This window comes from Cebus imitator, unplaced genomic scaffold, assembly GCF_001604975.1.
Source record: "Cebus imitator isolate Cc_AM_T3 unplaced genomic scaffold, Cebus_imitator-1.0 Scaffold138, whole genome shotgun sequence".
Classification (NCBI taxonomy): domain Eukaryota; kingdom Metazoa; phylum Chordata; class Mammalia; order Primates; family Cebidae; genus Cebus; species Cebus imitator.
Genome location: NW_016107453.1, coordinates 4,554,158 through 4,572,713, shown reverse-complemented (window position 1 = coordinate 4,572,713; position 18,556 = coordinate 4,554,158). Strand labels below are relative to the sequence as shown.

The 18,556-nt window shown below is 37.4% G+C and overlaps 1 pseudogene; it reads left to right on the top strand.

Moving 5' to 3' along the window:
• The window catches only part of LOC108313492, a 5,881-nt pseudogene extending 3,800 nt beyond the window's left edge, over positions 1-2,081 (top strand).
• Positions 2,082-18,556: the final 16,475 nt, after the last annotated feature.

The following is an 18,556-nucleotide window of genomic DNA, read 5'->3' as shown; positions in this document are numbered from 1 at the left end:
AGTTGTAAATATTTATGGGGTAATGAAATGTTTTGATACAAGCATGCAATTTATAATAACCACATCATGGAGAATAGGCTATCCATCCCCTTATACACAATCTTATTACACTCTTTTAATTCTTTTAAAATATGTGACTAAATTATTATTGACTATTGTCATCCTTTTTTGCTATAAAATAGTAGATCTTATACATTCTTACTAACTATAATGGGAGTTAAATTTATAGAGAACCATTTTAAGGGCAGTTTGAAATCAGTTGCTAAAATTTAGAATATGTAAACCTCATGGCTCAGCTCTCCCTCATTAAGGAGCAGTATAGAGTAGTAAACCATAGTCTCCAGGCAGAGGTGCCTGAGTTTGAATTGTAGGCCTACAAGCATGTGGCCTCGGTTGCTTCTTTTAGCCTCTCACAGTCAGTTTCCTTGTCTGTAAAATGTGGATTTCAGTAAAGCTCCATCAAGTGATGGTCACAGCTAAATGAGTCAATACATATGTTTGAAAGAGCTTAGAAATGTTCCAGGAATAATGTAGCCACTTAGTGAATGATAGGTATTACCACAGCTACTGTTATTACAGGTTGAGTATCCCTTATCCAAAGTGCTTGGAACCAAAGGCATTCTGGAATTCAGATTTGTTCGGATCATGGAATATTTGCATTAAAATGGTTCAGCAACCCAAATTTGAAAATCCCAAATTCAAAATGTTCCAATGAGCATTTCCTTCGAATGTCATGTCAGTGCTGAAAAAGTCCTGGGACAGACGCTGCAAACCACCATGGCACATGTTTACCTATGTAACGAAACTGCACATTCTGCACATGTGTCCTGGAATCTAAAATGCAATTTTTAAAAAAAAGTTTTGAATTTTGAAACAACTTGAATTTTGGATTTTCAGATTAGGGATATGCAACCTGTATTATTATCATAGATAAAGGTGTGAACCTGTTCACAGAACATATGTTTAAGGATTTTCATTTAACAAGGCTTTCAATGAAACTACAAAAAATAATCAGCTCAGTTACTACCAGCGGTGGAATGCAAGGTGGGAAGGTGACAGAAGATCAATAATTAATATGTGATATGGTTTCAAACCCAGCCATGTGAACATAACTGGAAAGAGAAAGGAAAGGAGATGACACTGAGAAATTTATGGAGACGTTTTTAGGAATACCTGGAGAATAGAAGGTGATTCTGAGCATGCGTAGGAAAATGACAACTTGGAGCAAAGGGTATACTGCCAAAAACAGGAAGAGAGAAAGGCCAGGGATGTCGACTTATTTTTGCACTGCTCTTATTGCTAAATGTTCTGAAAAGACCATTTCCTGCCCCATGACAAAAATTGCTCCATCAGCACCAGGCCAGGGTCTTCACGAAAATCAGAATGGAAGGTGAATCAATCAAACTCAGCAAGAGAGGGGCTTGCCACTGCAAATCTCAGTTGATTGTGGGAAGAGGTCGCATTTTGTGGAGGAATATAGAGACATAGTCTTTTAAAAAATTCTCGTTAAATTTTCAAACTATGAATTGAAATTCTAGTGCCATTATTGTAAATTATTCAACCTCATTTTAATATTAGATACTAAAATGTCGCCCAGCTCAACACTGGCAATGCTTTCCCTGTGGGCACCAGACCTGAGGGTAGATCATGTGCTGCGTGATGGAGAAGCCTAGAGACCGTGGCAAGCTGACCCAGGGATCAGAGAACTATGCCATGCTTCTCTCTTACAACCCTGAGACCGAGAAGACCCATGCAAAGCTGCCCCTTAGCTCCAAGAAGCTTATCTCATCAGCCAACAGAGTTGCAGTTGGTGTGGTGGCTGCAGGTGACTGAACTGACAAACCCATCTTGAAGGCTGGCTGGGCCTACCACAAATATAAGGCAAAAAGGAACTTCTGGCCACGAGTATGGGGTGTAAACACGAACCCTGTGGAGCTTCGTTTCAGAGGCAGTAACCACCAGCACATCAGCAAGCCCTCCACCATCCGCAGAGATGCCTCTGCTGGCTAAAGTGGGTCTCACTGCCTCCCGCCAGACCAGATGTCTTGGGAGCCAAGACAATGCAGGAGAAAGAAAACTAGTGCTGAGGGGCTCAGTAAAGTTTGTCCTCATGCCACCACACACAAAACAAAAACAAAAACAAAAACAAAAAACAGACAGAGAAAATACAAAGAAGCTGTGAATCATGTTCATCGGTGCTAAATCATGAAGAACTGTCCCTTTTGTGATTTTTTTTTTCCTAAGGAGAAACTTGCAATCCAAGATTGCATTTATACATCTGTTTACATTTCCATCTCTCTATCTTTACCAAGGGCCTATGGTAGGCATAACGAGCAGAATACAACATATCTCAGCATAGAGCGGATAATGTCTACATTGACATATCGCATTTAAAATCTGACATCTAAAATTGTTGCCTGTATCTTGACTACCCTAAACTTTCATGGTGGATATTAGATGAGATTTCTGGGACCAATTAATTGTTTTTCATTGTTGTTGTTTTGACACTGAGTCTCACTGTTGCCCAGGCTGGAGTGCAGTGGCGCCATCTGAGCTCACTGCAGTCTTCACCTCCCGGATTCAAGTGATTCTCCTGCCTCAAGCTCCCGAGTAGCTAGGCACCACACCCAGCTAATGTTTGTATTTTTTAGTAAAGATGAGGTTTCACCATGGTGGCCAGGCTGGTCTTGAACTCCAGACTTCATGTGATCCCACCTGCCTTAGCCACCCAAAGAGCTGGGAGTACAGGCGTGAGACACTGTGCCTGACCTGGGACAAATTAATTTCTAACAATATTTTTAACCCTCTGCCAATGTTCAGAATCCATGGGAGAGTATCTATGGCAAAGTGAGTAGACACCTGATTTTATTTAAGAAGTTCTTGATAGGATCGAAGGATGCCTAGATAGCAGGTAAATTATTGTTTGTGGGGGTGTCTGTGAGGGTATTGCCAAGGAGACTGACATTTGAGTCAGTGGACTGGGGGAGGAAGATCCATTCTCAATGTGGGTGGGCACTATCCAGTCAGCTGCCAGCATGGCTAGAACAAAGCAGGTGAAAGAAGGTAAGATAAGCTGACCTGCTGAGTCTTCTGGCTTTCAACTTTCTCCCATGCTGGATGCTTCCTTCCATTCCTCCTGCCACTGGACATCAGATTCCAGTTTCTCTGACGTTTGAACTCTTAGACTTACACTAGTGTAAGTCAAGGTTTGCCAGGGGCTCTTGGGCCTTTGGACACAGACTCAAGACTTCACTGTCAGCTTCTCTGTTTTTCAGGTTTTTAGTCTTGGACTGAGTCACTGCTGGCTTCTTTCTCCCCCAGCTTGCAGATGGCCTGTTGCGGGACTTTGACTTGAGATTGCCTGAGCCAGTTCTCCCTAATAAACTCCCTTATATGAAAGGAACTTTATTATAAATTAGTTCATTATATATTATTAAAATTAGTTTATTATATATTATATATATTAAAATTAGTTATATATAAAGAAGTCAATCAAGTCTGGGCATGGTGACTCAGCACTTTGGGAGTCAGGTGGGTGGATCACCTGAGGTCAGGAGTCTGAGACCAGCCTGGCCAACGTGGTGAAACCCTGTCTCCATAAAAATACAGAATAAGCCGGGCATAGTGGCACATGCCCGTAATCTCAGCTACCTGAGAGGCTGAGGCAGCAGAAGAATCACTTGAACCTGGGAGGCGGAGGTTGCAGTGAATAGAGATCGTGTCATTGCACTCCAGTCTGGGTAACAAGAGTGAAAGTCCATCTCAAAAAAAAAAAAAAAGAAAATAGTTAATCAAACCGTTTGGAGAAACATTTATCATCAAGCGTAAAAGTCCCTGGTTACCTATTTCTAATGACAAGGGCAACCCAACTACAAGGAACCATTTATTAACACCTTGTGTTGATTTACTGATAGGAAACTTGTAATAAATTACTCAAAACCTTTTTTTTCCTGGAAAATGACAGGAAAGAGATTGGCGAATCTTCTCCTTGTTAAATTAGTTGCCTTTTAAAGAGACTACAGACTCTCAAGTTTTCAGTGCAGAACCCAGCAGTTAATAAGGTAGAATCATCTTCTTGACAGTTAATAAATAATTCTATAAAATAACCATAAGTTATTCATGGTTGAGTTTTAAGCATGATTAAAAAGGACTAATTTGATTTGGAAGAAGTAGGTGGACATTAGAGGGAAAAAAGGGAAATGAGATTTTTTTCTGCATGGGACAAATAATACTCAGATGGAACCTGAGACTGGAAAACTTTAGAAATTATTTATTGTTTGTTTGTTCATGTGTTGTTTTTTTTTTTCTGTATTTCCAGAACTCAGAAAAAAAATTTTTTTGCTTTAGACAACTTCACTTTGATAATTCAAAGCCTTACTTTAATCTCTTCCTGCTCTAGTTTTCTGTAGGCTTTCTTTCTCAATGAACAAATATTTATTGCACATATATATTATATCAGAAGTTTTCTAGAAGTTTGTGTGGTAAACAAGACAAAGGCACATTATAACTGATAATATATTTTCATATCGCCCCTCTTTAAGGACACCAAAACTGGTCACAGAAGATAATAAGGAAACACTATGATGATTCTCATGTTGGCTCAGTCATTTTTATAGATATAAAAATAATACCGGTAAGGGTTGAATTTCTGTAATATGAAGGCCTCCAAAATGTTAATCTTCCCTCAGATATATTATCAGACAGACACAGAGTCTTTTTTTATAAAACAAAAAACACAGAAAACTTTTCTTTGGATTTGTTAATTCATTCAACATATATCTGTTTCGCACATAAGTCTTCAGGGACTGCAAGCCTTATTTGGGTCTGCTCTGCTTTCTTTTTTAGAAAACTTTTATTTTAAGTTGAGGAGTATGTGCACAGGTTTGTTATATGAGTAAACCCATGTCATGGGAGTTCGTTGTACAGATTATTTCATCTCCCAGTTACCAAGCCTAGTACCCAATAGTTATTTTTTCTGCATCTCTCCCTCCTCCCACTCTCCATCCTCAAGTAGGCCCCAGGGTCCATGGTTCCCTTTGTGCCATCATTTAGCTACCACTTATAAGTGAAAACATGTGGTATTTGATTTTAGGCTCCTGTGTTAGTTTGCTAAGAATAATGGCCTCCAGCTCCATCCATGTTCCCACAAAAAATATGATATCATTTTTTATGACTGCATAGTATTCCATGGTGCGTATGTACCACATTTTCCTTATTCAGTGTGTCATCAGTGGGCATTTATGTTGATTCTATGTCTTTGCTATTGTGAATAGTGCTGCAATGACAATTTGCAAGCATGTATCTTTATGGTAGAATGACTTGTATTCCTCTGGGTATATATCCAGTAAAGGGATTGCTGGGTCAAATGGTAGTTCTGTTTTTAGCTCTTTGAGGAATCACCCCACTGCTTTCTTTACTTTCTAAGAGAGCAATCTAAGCTAATAGATTATCATTTGCTTTATTCTTCTACAGAAACCATAGAAAACCATCTATGTATGAACCTTTCACAGATATTTTATTCCGCTTCATTCTCCTTTCTTAATAACCATATAGAATATCTTGTCTTTTCCCCTAAGTATCTCTGTTAGGGAATAGTTTGGTTGTTGGTACTTAGACAAATAACCCAGATGGCATGTGTCTATGATACAATCTCTATAATACTATGCTCAGGGTCTGTACCTTAGACTTCTTCCTTAAGTAAGGCAATTATATGCATATACAGTTTAGTAACCCATTTGTAACTCATTTATCTTCCATATCAGCTTAGGAAGCACAGTCCCCTCTTACTGTGGGGTCTATTTATATTATCTCATTTCTTTCCTTCACTTACCTTATATCTAAATTTAGAATCCAATAGCCACAAAATACATTCTAATTCAGTGTATTTTGATCTACAAGGCTCATGCCAATGCACAATTCTCTAATCCCATGATTTTACTGCAAGAGTTGTAAAGTAACATAGGGTTGGCTTTACTGCAATCATTTCGAAAGTGTAGACAATGCCAAATGTTTATATGAGTACATTCTGAAGGAATGCTGTAACTAACAAGATGCTCCAGCTAATTAGACATGTAAATTGGGTGTGGTATTTGGGAAAGATAGAGGAAGAAGAGAAAAATTGAAATCAGTTTCTACCCTCAGAGAAACTTCAATATGTTTTCAGGGCAGTCTCTGTCTACATTATACAAATCACCCAGGGTACATCTTTAGATATAAAACTATAAAGCAATTTTCCATTATCTTATTAGTAGTTCATAGTCAAGAGATGAAGTTCTTTGCTTTTGAGAATATGAGTTCTTGGGTTTAATCAAAGTTTAACTTTAAAGTTGTTCTGTTTACATGTTTTTATTAAGATGAAGTTGCAGAGGAGATAACCTTTGTAAAGTCAGGTAGACACAGAGCTGTGTTTGAATTAATTTTCTTTTTGCTATGAAGAACTTTTTCCAAGAATTCAAGAAATTGCTTGTGGTAATGAGAACTAGAGAGAAGACATTAAAGGCCTTCATTGAACGATAGACTCTTATGAGATGCCTAAGTGCCCATGACAAGGGCTGGCCCAGTGCTGCGGAAAGATCCCTGTCATGGTCCACTCGCTTAAACACCGATGATTTTGTGAGCACCTAAAGATAGCAAGCTTGACACAAACATAAGGTATCTCAAGAGAGACAGTAATTACAGGACAGTGGAAAAAGTCTTTCTGCCAGCTCCAAGAATAGGGACTTTTGACCCAAAGGAACTGAATCAGGAGGGGAATATGTTTGATGGCATTCTGTAACTATTTTAAGTGACTATTTGCGCATATACTGAGTTACTTTTTTGGTATAACAAATATTTGAGGAACAATTTTCAGTTATGAAACAAAGTTACTAAAGGCATACAATTGTGCTAATGAGTAGCAATGCAAGAAATATCTTGCTTCTACTGCAGAATGGTTAAAATTGTATGTAAATTTTTTGTATCAAATACATTTTTTATTAGAATTCTGGTATATGTCTTTCAATTTAATTTGGAAAGGTCTTTATTCCTTTTGAACTGAGAAGTGTTAATAAAAATAGTGATAATAATAACATATATAGTAAGTGCTTATCTGGCTGGTAAGTGGATAAATATTTTGTATGGATTCGTTCATTAAGCCATTACACCACCCTAAGGTGAAATTTCTAATTTTTACTATTGTATATATGAGGATGCTTAGGTATCAGAGAAACTAATACATAGATTTAGGATACAAAGCAAGTCTGATTAACTCCAGAACCTTTGAACCAATACACCAGGGTCTGACAACCTCAGCGCAATTGATGTTTGGACTGGATTATTAATTAAAGATGGGACCTTTACTGTGTAGCATAAGATACTTAGCTGCATCCCTGGTTTCTACCCACTACATACAAGTGGCACTGGTACCCTCCCAACACACACACATACACATGTCTGCATGCACACACACATGCACAATGTGAAAATTGCCAAATGTGTCCTAGGTGCAGCTGGAAGGAAGGCGAATCACCTGGGTTGAGAACCGCAGCTTGACACTATATTGCTTCCCTGCAAATTCAGCAGGTGAAATGGGAAGCACAGGACCATTGAGAGAGATACTTTCGGTAACCCCTGAAAGTTTTAGAAGACAGGGTGCTGAACATGGCCTGGGAAATATGGGAGCACCTAATTTATTTGATGTCTGTGCTCCTTAACTACACTTACTTAAGAGCTAAGGATTCAGGAAGAAAAAAAAAAGATAGAATTTGATGTTAGCATTTCATGCCCAGTTTGTTTGACATGTCTTTAGCATTGTGTTTTCTGTAAGCATATTTCCTACCAAACCTGGCCCAGCTAATGGCTTGAGCCAAGAGCAGTTTGAGCAGATAATGAAAATATCCAAATCAGAATTTAAAGTGGGACGATAGAGAGAGCAACTGAGAGGTTAAACTATCAGGGTGGCCAATTGAGAAACTACATCAGACCTTGTTTTGTGGCCATTATCTCTTCAGGACAGAATAAAAGGTATCTCTCACCTCTCCTAGGAGGGCAGCCAAGCTTTCACTTTCCTAAAGACAACACATTTTTGACGAGGAAGCAGGTGTCAATTAGCCTTCTGAGTGTAAGTTGGGCAGCCCTGGATGCTGAGAACAAAGAAAATCTGCTATTTGGTCAAGTTTAGTATGAAACTCTATATTGGGGGTAGGGAGTTGAAGATTGAGAAGGAGAGTGCTTTTTGACACCTTCTGAATACTGAGATTAGAAAGGACAGCATCTCTGGATGTTCAGAACTTGGAGACCTAGGCCTGATTGTTTGCTGGTGAAGGGAAGATCAAGGCTGCAGTGAGCTGTGATCGTACCACTGCACTCCAGCCTGCGTGATGGAGTGAGACCCTGTCTCAAAAACAATATTATCATTTTCTAAAGGATTTAAGAGATTTTTAACAGTAATGTTAAAGGCATGCAATTATTTCCATGTGTTATGAAATTGGATCTTATTCTCTGGATTCTTTTTTTAGAAAAAAGTCTGGGAAAAACTTAGTGAGGTCTTGAATAGCTTTATCAGATTTACCCTTCATTCTATAAACTAAACCCACTTCAGAAAGATTAAAGAATTAATTCTAATCAAATTTGGGGCAATGAAAAATCAGAATATAAGTGAGTCACAATATATATGTATTTTACTTACACAAATTTAACACAGAATTCAGCAAAAAGTTATACAAATTAAAAAAAGAATTATATATTTTCTCATGTTTTTGTTTAATGCATATAATCATGTACATTATATATTTATCAATATATATAACTGTCCAGATTGTACACAAACAAATGCATATTGAATATTTGCTGAAAGATGAATCTTGTCACATAGTAATGTAATTGATGTATTAGTTATTAATCCTGTTAATAATAATACTGACTAGGTGCAATGGCTCATGCCTATAATCTCAGCACTTTGGGAGGCCAAGGCAGGAGGATCACTGGAGAAACAGAATCAAAGGAGTAGTTATAGATAAAGAAATTTGTTATGAGAGGTTAGTTTATTTGGGAGGCCAAGGCAGGAGGATCACTGGAGAAACAGAATCAAAGGAATAGTTATAGATAAAGAAATTTGTTATGAGAGGTTAGTTTATTTGGGAGGCCAAGGCAGGAGGATCACTGGAGAAACAGAATCAAAGGAATAGTTATAGATAAAGAAATTTATTATGAGAGGCTAGCTTATGACTGCGTGGAGGCCGAGAAGCTCCATGATCTGCCGTCTACAAGCTGGAGGGGCAAGAAAACCAGTGGTATAGTTCCAGCCCAAGTCCAAAGGCCTGACACCTGGGGAATAGAAGGTGTAAGTCCATGTCCAAGTTGAAAGGCCAGAGAGCTCCTGATATCTAATGTTAGAGGATAAAAGAAAAGAGATGCTCCAACTCAGCTGGATTTGCCCTTCCTCTGTCTTTTTGTTCTATTCGGGTTCTCAACAGATTGGATTGTGCCCACCCATGCTGGGACAGGCCATCTTTTGTGCTCAGCCTATGGATTCAAATACTAATGTGCTTCCAGAGACACCTTCACAGACACACCCAGAAATAATGCTTTACCATCTATATGGAGATCTCTTAGGCCTGTCAAGTTGTTGACAAATGAAACTAACCGTCACATCTGATAAGGCCTATCCCCTAAACTAGGTACCCACAGCATAAGTGCCAGCCACCGTGGGCAATGGGGAGCTCCCGGAATGGAATGTGTCATGTTCTTTCAGGCCCCTCCCTATGCTATGGAAACACTTCTCTATCGGACTTGTAAGAGTCTTTGTGGAAGCTTTTCTTTGCTTCCTTGGTGACATCAATTCTCTACCTTCTCTTGGCCCATGGGATTTCTTTCATTTTTCCTTCTTTGTCCCTCTCTCTGCCTTCCCTTCTTCTGCCTCTTTGTCCTGTTCCCTCTCTCTGTTTCCCCCTTCTTCCCTTCCTTGCGTTCTTTCTTTTCTTTCTACCTTTTCTTTCTTTCTTCCTCTTCTCCCTAATCTTTATACTGGAATTATTTGTTGATATATTTGTGCTTCTGAAAAGTCTGTGAGTTCCTTGCAACAAGGCACTTTGTGTTACAAAGAACCCATTTTTGTTTGTTTGTTTGTTTTTCTTTTTTATACTTCTGGAATTAAAATAAATACAACTAAAATGTGAGACAAATATCTAAATGTGAAGTGCTTATATTTGATATGATAAAGGTATAAAGAAGTTAATATCTTCAGTACCTAAGAAGATCACTCAGGTATATAAAAAATACTGTAACATTTTATCAGATGAATGGGTAAATAATATGAATAAACATTTGTTCAAGGGAAAAAAGGAAAAACACTTGGGAAAATTTGTCCTCACTGGTATTCAAATACATGAAAATGAAAACAATTTGACATTTCATTTTTTACCCGAGAAACGAGAACATTTTAAAGGAATTAATACCATTCTAAATTTCTATTCAGGGCACATTTATTGCTGATAGAATTGCAAATTGGCATACATATTTTGGATGTAGATTTGAGAGAAAATACTGAAATTCTAAGAGCCTGCCTTATTCTTTGCCCATTTCTAAGGACAGTAATTCCTAACCGTTCTGTTTGCATTGTTTGTCATGGTTCATAGGCATCTTCTAAACCCTCCCCTAATTCCTGCCTCCTCGCAAGGATCAGTGAAAGCATAAAGAATAAGTATTACACATGGACATGAAAGAAGCCAACAGCCTCTAATACATCACTAGAAAACATTTCCCACTTTGGTATTTCATATTAGAGAGTAGCAAACTGACCAAATCAGATGATTTTTATTGGGAAGTATGAATGCCAATGTGATTGTTAATTTTATGTGTCAACTTGCCTTGGCTGTTGTGCCCAGTTATTTAGTCAATTATCAATCTAAATGTTTCTGTGGAAGTACTTTTTATATGAGATTCACATTTACATCAATAGACTTTGAGTAAAGTAAAGCAGATTATGCTCCATATTATGGGTGGGTCTCATCCAGTTTGGGGAAGGCCTTGGGAGAAAAAGACTGGGGTCCCCTGAAGAAGAGGGAATTTTTCCTCCAGACTGCTTTTGGGCTGGCGCTGCAACATCAACTTTTCCCTGGGTCTCCAGCCTGCCAACCTGTTCTGTGTGGATTTTGAGTTGCTAGTCCTCACAATCATATAAGCCAATTCTTTAATATTCCTTAAGATATATCTTGACTAATTCATCTAGAATAGATCACCTGAGACCAAGTTAACTGTTGCTTTAACCTTCTTGTCTGTGATTCTATATAATAGAACAATCTTGAAAGGATACCACTGGAGTGATTTATAGGAGAGATGTAAATAATCAGTGCTTTCAATTTCAATCTATTCTTATTACTAAGATAGAAATCCATGTAATGATTATTCTCATTATCAGATAATATCAAACATGAAAACTGTGTCAAGATCATGGTAATGTTCATAGCCATATATCCCATACCTGGAAAGGCACTTAAAAAAATAATAATCAGGAGGGCTATTATCTCACTTTTTTAAAGGTCTTTGGCTCATCAGCTATATAAGCCACTCAGAAACTTGATGGTACCAAACTGATGCAAACCAGTAAATTTGTCTGTTCAGAGATGAAAGGTTTACTGGTCTATTTTCACATTGTCAATAAAGATACACCTGAGACTGAGTCATTTACAAGGAAAAACAGTTTTAGTAGACTCACAGTTCCATGTGACTGGGGAGGCCTCACAATTATGGTGGAAGGTGAAATGCGCTTCTCACACGGTGGCCGACAAGAAAAAAGAGCTTGTTCAGGGAAACTCCCTTTAATAAAACCATCAGATCTCTTGAGACCTATTCACCATCACAAGAATAGCACAGGAAAGATCTGCTTCTATAATGTAATTACCGTGGACCAGGTTACTCCCACAACACATGGGAATTGTGGGAATTACAATTCAAGATGAGATTTGAATGGGGACATAGCCAAACCACATTAGAAGGCTATTTCAGATTCAAGTCTAAGTCATTATTTGCTCAAACTTCTGACTTCAAAGTACAAAGTCTCCATCAAGCATATATTACACCCTATTACTATGATAATTTACTACTTCATAGATCCACATAGGTACTATCTATTTTTGTTCATGGTCTGCATTACTATGGCTTTTTTTCTATGGGGTTTTAATAGATATTTTCAGATTTCAGAAATAGATGGCTTCTGTTTAAGAGTGCTATTATGGTTTCTTTCTCTTAGCTCAATATAAACCCTATCATCCTTCTGTCATCTCTTCATTGTGAATTGCTGTTGTGAATATTTCCAATTTGTGCTTCATGGACCATTGCTGTTTGACCATTTCTCCATGTTTGGCTTACTCATATTTAGATCCCAACATGCCAGAGTTCCCAGAAATCAATGAAAAATCTATTCACTGATAATGAATCAGTGGACATCATCAGTGAATAGATTTTTGATATGGATAATGTGTGATCTTAATCATGTGATTGTTTTCTGAAGATGTATTACAATAAACCTTTTCAGTCCTCAGTAAGTCACATTTCAGTGGGCTTGCTTTCAAAGTCAGAAGATATCTTTCTTTGAACCACATTCCTATCTAATGAAATGCTTTGAACCACATTCATATCTAATGAAATGCTTTCCATTGTAAAAGCCATCCATTAAAGTTGAGTGACTCAAGAGACAATGCTAATGAAAAAAAAATTGTTTATTATTATTATTATTATTATTATTATTTTTGAGACGGAGTTTCGCTCTTGTTACCCAGGCTGGAGTGCAATGGCGCGATCTCGGCTCACCGCAACCTCCGCCTCCTGGGTTCAGGCAATTCTCCTGCCTCAGCCTCCTGAGTAGCTGGGATTACAGGCACGCGCCACCATGCCCAGCTAATTTTTTGTAGTTTTTAGTAGAGACGGGGTTTCACCATGTTGACCAGGATGGTCTCGATCTCTTGACCTCGTGATCCACCCGCCTCGGCCTCCCAAAGTGCTGGGATTACAGGCTTGAGCCACCGCGCCCAGCCTGTTTATTATTTTTTAAACTGGTTTCATAATTTCAAAACAAAAATTAGTGACTTCTTTAAAAAAATTGTAATAGCATTGACTACATACACCTCAGAAAGCAAATGCCATTATTTCATTGCATTTTAGTAACATAATAAAGTTTGCTGTTAAAAAGTTGACTTCTAAGTGTAGTTTTTGTTATCATGTTTTGCATTTGTTTAGGGAGTCACTGACAAGTTTAAATGGATACTCTTTTCCTTAGCATCTTCTATACATTAAAACTTTTAATTGTTGAATTAAGTGCATAAGAGCTTGTGTCAGACGGGACACTATTAAAAAGTAAATTAAAGCCTAATTCTCATTTCTCCATATAGTCAGGGGAAGCCAAAACTAGGAGTTTCATTAAATCTAACAGACTTATTTTAGTCATTAGTTTCAACCTCTTCCCACTACCAAACCTTTGGCCAGAGCTGCTTAATTAGCTAATGTGACTTTTCCCCCTTCCTTCCCTGAGCCCTCCTTCTGGGGATAATGAGTAGCCACATGTCTAGTTGATGATCAGCAGGAGGGAGGCCATGGATAATCAGCCCCATGAGGAGCAGATTATCTTTTACTGCATTTCTCTTCCATAGATTGATAAAATGAAGGAAAGACCTTTAAGTGGCAAAAAGTTTAACAATTAATTCAGCTATTGCAGGAAGATGCTGCATTCTCAGAATTTTTAGGCTTGGAAAGTTTCTTAATGCATGTTGCTTCTTTAGTCTACACAGTCTTCTCTTTATGTCCAGAAAATTGCTATTTATCTCCACAATCCTACCTAAAGAGTTATGTAAATGTCTCTCTGTATTAGTTCATTCATACACTGCTATGAAGAAATACCCAGACTGGGTGACTTATAAAGAAAAGAGGTTTAATTGGCTGATGGTTTTGCAGGCCACACAGGAGGCATGGCAGCATTTGCTTCTGAAGGGAGCTCATGCTTCTGAAGGGAGATTTTACTCATGGTGGAAGACAAAGTGGGATCTGGCATCTTACATGGCAGGAGCAGAAGACAGAAGGTGATGCTTCGCACTTTTAAACAACCAGCTCTCAGAGCTCACCCAATTTCAACCTCTTAATCCAGTGGATGCTACCACCCAGTGGACGGTGGTAGCCCATTCATGGGCACTCTGCCCCCATGATTCAATCACCTCCCACCAGGCATTGCCTCCAACACTGGGGATAAGAATTCAACGTAAAATTTCCTGAGGACACTGACCAAAACCATATCACTCCCAGACATCTCCATAAAGAGTTAACCTCACAATTCAGTGTCTCTGTGTTCCTTTTGCAGGTTTTTATTGGACAAGAACATATTGACTGCTCTTTGTGGAAGAAATTATAGCACTCATCATATTATGGTTTTAATTACTTTAAGCAAATTTATTTGCGTGAGTCCTATAGAGTAAGAGAAAGGTGAAAATAATGCATATTACAGATTGGTAAATCATCAAATAGTAAACAAACTTGTGTAATCAGCTCTTGTCAGCAACAGGACATCATCAGCCCTCCAGAAACACCATCTCCTTGGTCTCTCCTTTCCAAAGATAACCACTGTCATGCCTTTTGCCATTAGTTTTCCCTATTTCTGTACTTTATATAGAGTATGTGCTCATTGATGCCTATGTTTTGTTCAAAATTGTTAGTAAGCAGTTATATACTATGATAGAGAAGAAATCACACAAAAATCAGCAAGATTTTGACTATTTTAGCTATTCTTTTTTGTGAAGTGTTTGCTCAAGTTCTCGCTGATTTTTTATGTGTGATTTTTTTTACTCTATCATTCTATATATGTGCGTGTGTGTGTGTTATATATTTATCCATTGCAAATATCTTTTGTGATCTGAGGTTTGCTTTTTTCACTAATTTATTAGTATTTTTAAGTTCTTAATTGTAAGATGGTCCATTTTTATTTTCTGACTTTATATTAATTCTTATTTTGATCTTTTAAAAATTGCTGCTTACCTCTAAAGCCATGAAATTAATCTCTTTTATATTCTAGAAGTTTTGGTGTTTCATATTTTACACTTAAATCTGTAGTACACCTGAACTTACTTTTATGCATAGTGTAATATAGGGAGACAGGTTCCAATTTTTTTCCTAAGAATATGTACTTTGGACAAACATCATTTACTGAGAAACCATCCTTTCTCCACTACTCTGCAGTGAAACCTTTGTTATGAATCAAATATTAATGCATGTTAGTTTCTTTCTGGACTCACTTTTTATTGGTCAGCTTATCTACCATTGTACCAATACCTTCATTACTCTAATTACTCTAGCTCTATAAAAAGTATGGATATCCTATATTTTAAGTATTCTAGCTTAATTTTTCTTCATGTTGTCTTAGCTATTTTTTTGCCCTTTCAATTTGCTTCCACATTTTAGAATCAACTTGACAGTTTCTAAAAAATATTTTTGTGAGATTTGGATTGAGATGGTACTGAATCTTAGCTCAGTTGGGGAGACCTGGCATTTTAATAGTATTGCATCTTCCAATCAACATACAAGGTAAATGCATGCTGTATTTATTTAGTTTTTTAAAAAATTAAATTCATCGTTATATATTTGCTTAAATACATTTGTAAAGACTATTTTTTTATTTCATTGTTTAAACTTTATTGCTCACATAAAGAAATACATTGATTTTGTATTCGTTGTATTTAGTAATCTTTCTTCTTCTTCTTTTTTATTTTTTCATAGAGAGTCTCTCTCTGTTGCCCAGGCAAGAATGCAAAGACATAATTAGAGGCCACTGCATCCTCAAACCCTTCAGCTCAAGTGATCCTCCCACCTCAGCCTCCCAAGTAGCTGGGATTACAGGTACACCCCACCAAGCCCAGCTAATGTTTTAATTTTTTGGTAGAGACAGGGTCTTGCTATGTCACCCAGGCTGGTCAACTTCTGGTCTTAAGCAATCCTCCCACCTTAGCCTCCCAAAGTGCTGAGAGTTACTGAATACAGGCATGAACAACCACACTTCCCTATATTCAGCAACTTCTTTGAGTTCATTTGTTAATTCCAATAGATTATCAGGGTGTTTTTTTGGGGGGTTACTTTCATATATAGCCAGACCACTTAGAATAATGTTTGTGTTATTTACTCCTGATATGATCTTATGCTCTTTTTTCTCCTTGAGTTATTATACTGGATAAAGCTGCCAGTACAACATTAAATAGCAGAACTAATTTTAAATTCCTTAAGTCTTTCTCAGACTAAAAAGTAAATGATTTCTGTATATCACCATTGAGAAAAAGTTTGCTGTATATTTTTTTGTAAATATCTTCTACCAGATTAAGATAATTCTCTGTTATTTTCAGCTTGCCATTTTTTTTTGTTTCCTTTTTTTTTGGAAAATGAAGGTTAAATTTTGCAAAATGTATTTACTGTGCCTATTGAGAATATCTTAGGCTACTTTCTTTTTTCCTTCATGTAGAAAAAATAATTGATTATTTTTTTAAATATTGAAGCAAAATTTACATTCCTTAAACAAGCTTTTTTAAAAAAAACATTACAAGTTTTAATTTTCTGACATTTGGTTTAAAACTTACATCTTGCTTATGCTCAGGAGGTTGAAGGTGCAGTGAACCATGATTATGACACTTCACTCCAGCCTGGGCAACAGAGCGAGATTCTGTCTCAAAAAAATAAAAATAAAAGTAAATCATTTACATCTAAGCCAGCACAGTGGTGTATTGTGCAGTCCCAGCTACTCAGGAGGCTGAGGCAGAAGGATCCCTTGAGCTCAAGAGTTTTGAGGCCAGCCTGGATCTCTAAAGACCTAGTCTCTAAACAACAGCAATAACAACAACAAATGCACATCTAAATTCAAATAAGACAATGACATTTTCGCAATGTCATTGTCCAGTTTCCATATTGTTGTATAGAGCTGTGAGGGTTTCCATTATCTTTTCACTTTTTTTTCTTTGTCACATTTTTAATTCACTGACATTTGTGATTTAATACAAAATTTTGTAGAGGGTTTTCATTGATGTTATTTTCTCTAGATGATTCCTTTTCATTTTTGTAGGCAGGTAGATGAATATTACATTAATACTTTCTGTGTTTGAGTTGATTTAAGGGTGAGTTGCAGCCTTTGTAAGATCAGATATGTTCTGTCTCGACTTTTAGAATGTAGTTTTTCAGGAGTGCAGCTGAAAGCCTGGGTTGTTTACTGGAGATCGTCCACACAGAAATCCAATGTTTATCCGGTACTCAGAACTGCCAACAGCTCTGTTTAGCTCTCCATTCCCTTAAGAGTAGCTGTTGTACTAAGCTTCTCCAGCCCTTGGTCTGGACCACAACTGAATGAATTAATGCCTTGAGGGGAAAGTGGCTCAACCATTGAGCTCACTTCTCTATGTTTCTTTTCTCTCTAGGATCTTGGATTCTCAATTACTAGCCACTTTGGTAATGCCGAATATGAATGAAGTCTCCAACTTCAATAACTGTTGAAACCTCTTCTCAGTATTTTTGACTTTTAGCATCAGCTTTAGCTTGAATTCTCTGCTTTTCCATCCACCCCTCTTACAAACTATCAAATAACTTGAGCAGAAATGTGTTGCAGAAGATTAAACTCACCCTAGTGAGTGTTTCTCACTTGTAGGCTATTGGCCACTCAAGTCCTAGCTCTCTTGGTTGATCTCCTGTGACTTCAAACGGGTCCCCCGGCTCCCCCAGTAGAGATGATAAAATTTTTCATGGTGGGGGGATTGTTCTGCTGCAAGCCAGTTCATCATAATCTGAATCAAACTTAAAAATTCAAGATTTGAAATAAGAATATTACTTCCGTGTCACCTACTACCTTTCTTGCCACTAAATCTGAGTTTTTACATTTTTTACATTTATAAAGCTACATTAAGTTTTGAATAATTAGACACCTCTTTCAAACCTAAATTTCAATGGTCTTGGAGTTCCACTAGACTCTAGAAGTTGCAATCTATACTAAATCCCACTGCCCACTGTCTAGCTTTAGAAGAGAATTCAGATTTTCTTAAATACAGCTTTATAATCTTGAATCAACTTCCTTCAGACAAAAGCAAGCCCACAGAACTTGACACACCTTCCCCATAAGCACAAGCGGTATTTTAATACCACCTCTATACAACTAAGAACAGAATGTATTTGTGTGTGTTAGGATATCAGACACAAATTGCAAAGCAGTAAAACCAATAAGCAAAACAGCAAATTCTAGAGTTCACATGCCCTGCCTCAAGAAGTTCTCTCAGCCTTCTTCTTCTTTCCACTCCAATCTACAGCTCTGTTTTAGTTGCCAGCCGTTTCCCATAATGAGCTGACCCTGAGCATGCCTTTTCTGTGCAATGTAAGGTCTCAACTCCCCTTAAACCATAGACATGAACAAAACAGCTTTTCTAAGAGGAAACACACACAATATTAGAACACAATCTCATCCATTTCAAAATCGATAACTTTTTACATTATTTTTAGAAGCAATTTGGCTTCTGTTTACAGAATCTTAATTTCACAATAGAGTCTTCAGTTTTTTGGGTTTTTTTTTTTTTTTTTT